This window comes from Nicotiana tabacum, chromosome 13 (genome assembly GCF_000715075.1).
Source record: "Nicotiana tabacum cultivar K326 chromosome 13, ASM71507v2, whole genome shotgun sequence".
Taxonomy (NCBI): domain Eukaryota; kingdom Viridiplantae; phylum Streptophyta; class Magnoliopsida; order Solanales; family Solanaceae; genus Nicotiana; species Nicotiana tabacum.
Genome location: NC_134092.1, coordinates 68,395,043 through 68,399,310, shown reverse-complemented (window position 1 = coordinate 68,399,310; position 4,268 = coordinate 68,395,043).

Here is a 4,268-nt window from a genome sequence, read left to right as displayed (position 1 = left end):
CTTCTTGATTATCTTGTTAATCTCCCACTGACCGATAATTATCCAATTATCTACATAATTAAGAATTATCTCCAATTACTTAAAATACTACTCGCTTTTAACACACTTTATACACCTTACTATCATGGTAATGTGGTACCTTGTAAGGCACTAGTCCATAAATACTTGGATCGTATTTTATCTCAAAATATCAAACTTTGATGAAATTCATTTTCTTCGATTTGCTTACTCTCTCACCTTCACGAATTTACTCATCACTTGTTTGAAATAGCATAATGCTTATAATCTCAAAATAATCTCATTCCCGAACTTACGTCGATTAACTTACGACGAAATTTTAACATACGAAAATGCGAGATGTAACATCTCATTTCCGAGCTTTCATTAATTTACTTATGGCATACATTCACGTACGAAAACATGGGGTGTAACATCATTCCCCCCTTTGGAATATTTGTCCTCGAATGTTGACTGGTGCACTTATCATTATCATAACCTTTAGCTCTTGCGAATACTTTAGTACTCTCCTTGCCATCTAGGCAACTGTTCTGTGAATAAATCCAAAGGCCAGGGCATTCCCCCTTTTTGGCCTCTTTCTCAGACCACGGCATGTGGTCGGAATCCTTCCAATCACGTAACTCTTGCTACCTTTTATTATGCAGCATGTACGACTCTGACCTCGTAAGTGCGCCTATGCGATTCTTCTCTCCTTCTTTCCTCCAGTTTTTAGCAAATCTCTAGGCCTCACTTTGTAAAACAGAGCTTGACAAGATGTCCCTCTGGGCATCTATAGGTATACTTGAAGTTCTTTGCTTGGTACTTTATTGAACTTATGAATATTGCTATATCTTATTTCATAGACCCGGTTATCTATCCACATGCCTTTACTGCCATAACTCTTACTTCGATTTATTATATTGAGGTTTGCTACCAAACTCCAGGTTACTCTCGTTGCTTCTTGTCATAGAGGTATAAGTCCAAGTACTTCAATATTGATCTACAATCTACTTACTAATAACTTGAAACCTCTTACGTAATCATGAGGGCTCACGTTGCATCGTGGAACAGTTGAAGTGACTATCCTGATCTACCTGGGGCGATATGATACTATACGTCCATGATCATATTTCATAGCATCCCAACGTGATACATCTTATGGGGGTATTCTAATCCCGTGTCGTCCGTGAAATCTTTTCTTCTTCTCTTTTTTGTTTTCTTTAAATCATTACTCAATCGAAGGCCCAAACGTTATCCTTTATCTATCACAATTACACCCTCATTCTACTACCAGGGCAGCATTCCATCTCTTTTAAATGCTATTAGTCTTAGACTCCTTTGAGTTCATTCAGGCTATACCGAGCTTTGTATAACTTAGAGAAACCATTAGTTCTTCTTATTTTCATGGGCTTAATCCTGAGAACCTATCCATTCTCGTCACCTTCTCACTTGCCCTTTCTTATCCTTACTCGTGTCTTCCTAAAACCTTGTCACTTTACCATACTTTAACTTGTGACTTACACATATCTATTTATATTACTCGCAACCTTCCTTCAACTTGCTTGCACCATAGATTTCCTTATGTTATTCTGGAACATCAAGCGAGACATCACATCATCTCTAACTCTTCTTTACTCTCTTGACTAGGCCTCTTGATACCTAGAAACCATAGGCTGGAAGATATGCCACCAATGATGTCTCTATCATTCTTGGATACTGAATCCCAATGCTTCTAGCCCTCTATCTGACGTATGGATTATTCACAACCTTATGTATTTGAGTATCTCATATGTTGTTCACATTTACCTTACTTACCTTAAAATCTCACATCACATCTTCAATCTCTTTCATGACCTCTCTTCCACAGAGGTATAATTCACATCCACGACTTGAAGCTCTATTACAATACTTGCACCGCTGGTGCATACACAATCCGGTGAGAGCTTCATACTGACTTCTTATGAGGATGGTACTTCTTCTAACTGGCTTTATCGTAGTGCCATTATAGGATATGGCTAATGTACTCTCTCTCTTGTACCTCTGATATCTAAGACTAATCCTGCAATGTTCTCAATCACGAAGTCTATAATTTTCTGGGTCCAATAATTAGATTCCTGATTTACTTCGTTGATGTAACTCTTTAGTTTTCTCCTCCTTCTGATCAGCCTTTATGTAGGCTTAAGCTATCTCCTGATCTGCAGCTCATGGTATTAGTTATTACTTTAGCCTTTCATGGGCGCTATGGAATATCCATGATACAATCTTCTAACAATTCAATCCTTTGTCTATGCCCTAGGCTCAATTCTTTCTTTTAACTTATACCGGAATCTTCTATGGCTGTATGATTGTCAATATATATGCTGCATGTATAAAACTCCAAATTCTTAAGTGTGTTCATAACGTAACTAACTCAGGATCATTAATCTAATAATGTTTTTCGTTCCTTCTCAGCTTTCTTTAAATGTAAGCTATTACGTTTCCTGGTCTTTCTGCCTTCTTGTTGTGTGCCTACTTAGCTTATCTTAACTCCCACGCATGCCGTAGTTTTCGTGCAACTCATATGATCTTAAATATTACTTTTGGTTTTACTCACCATTCATTAGCCACGATAGGTGTCACTTTCTTATAGAGTGCTTACAATGTTGTTGTGAGACTGTTGTTACAAGACCATTTCCTCTTTCGGTCACTGTGCTTAGGTTGAAGCCTTCTTCCTTATTTCCTCAGCTAGTCTTTCATTGTAGTACTTAGGGAGGATCCTCTGACTCCTGTAAAGCAGCGAGCTTATTACATCGCATACTCGATGGAATTCTTTTATGTCCTTCCTCGCCTATAATTATCCGTAGTTACTTACCTCTACGCCTTTGTGCTTGTAGTGTTGCTTCTGAATTGATATTTGACTGTCTTCCCAGTGGCACTCTCTTTTATTTCTGTAACACTCATATGGTACTTATAACTAACCCAACTCCTATCTGAATATTTCTTAAGTATTACAATGTCATAACTACGAGGCTGAATTCACTATATCGGGTTTTACTATGTTCATCTTACATGATCTACTGATCTGTCTGTAACCTCTCGTCTAGCCATAACTAGGCTCTTCCTGAAACAACTACTAACTACTCGTTGGCCCATTATCATATCAATATTCCGCGTAATCTATCTTGGGTTATTTCCTTTGTCTTAACTTATGTCTCGCACTGGCTCCTTATCTATCAATAACATCTCGGGCAGGAACCCTTACTTCCTTTCCTTGATGTCGTGTTTGCATAATGTTCTGGAATCGTAGCATATCTGTAGACTTTGAATAAGTGCAATCTCATCCTTTTTTCATTTTTTTTTTATCGCATTCTTCCCTTACCATTCCATAATTACTAGAACCACTTAATTCTGACTTAATACCACATCACTCCATATTCCCCCCTTTAGGGGAGTACTAAGAGTTTGAGCTACGATGACCTACCTATAGATTTTTTACCTCTTCATCTTTGGCGTCCTTTCACATCATCGATGACCCTTAATCGCCTTGCGGTAATCGTTCTGTACCAATGATAACAAAATTCCTTACTCGCGATGGTGACACTTAGTGCAACTGGCACATAAAGCCCCTTAAGCTTAACTTTGCTCACATTGCTTGCTTTAGGGAGGCATCTTCCTGAATGACCATTCTCTGAATTTCTCATGAATCTTCTTCTGTTGTCCATTCTATTATCGCCAGAACACAATCTGAAATTCTCATGATGTCGACCATTATCAAATCATTCAGTCCCTAATTCATATTTAGTTTATCTTGTTCACCAGCCCATACTGATTTCTATTACTCTGGGTCTAACATTTCCTTCTGGTAGTCGCGTTGGAGTCACAAACTTATTTCTCGAAATGAGAATATGAATTTATGGCCTATACTCTTTTGTTATTTCAAAGCCTGTCACCTCTCGTTTTTCCTTCACTTGACTATAGACTCTGTAATACTGCCATCTTTTGATCTACCGTTGTCATCCATGTATCATATCTTACTCATAATGCTTTATTAACTCTTTTCTTATTTTTCGCTAATATTTATGTCTATCACTTTATTCTGAAAACTCGAACAAGACATTCTTTTGCTTTTAGCTCCCCTTTGCTCCATCCAGTGGCTCTTCGGGTTGCTTAATGTTCTCGCTCTACCAGGGACGCGAGCCACACTAAGGTAACATTTATCCCTTCAAGGCCTCCAGTGCCTATCTTTATAGTACTCATATCTAGCTGTACTATTTTAGAGTGCACCATCTGGG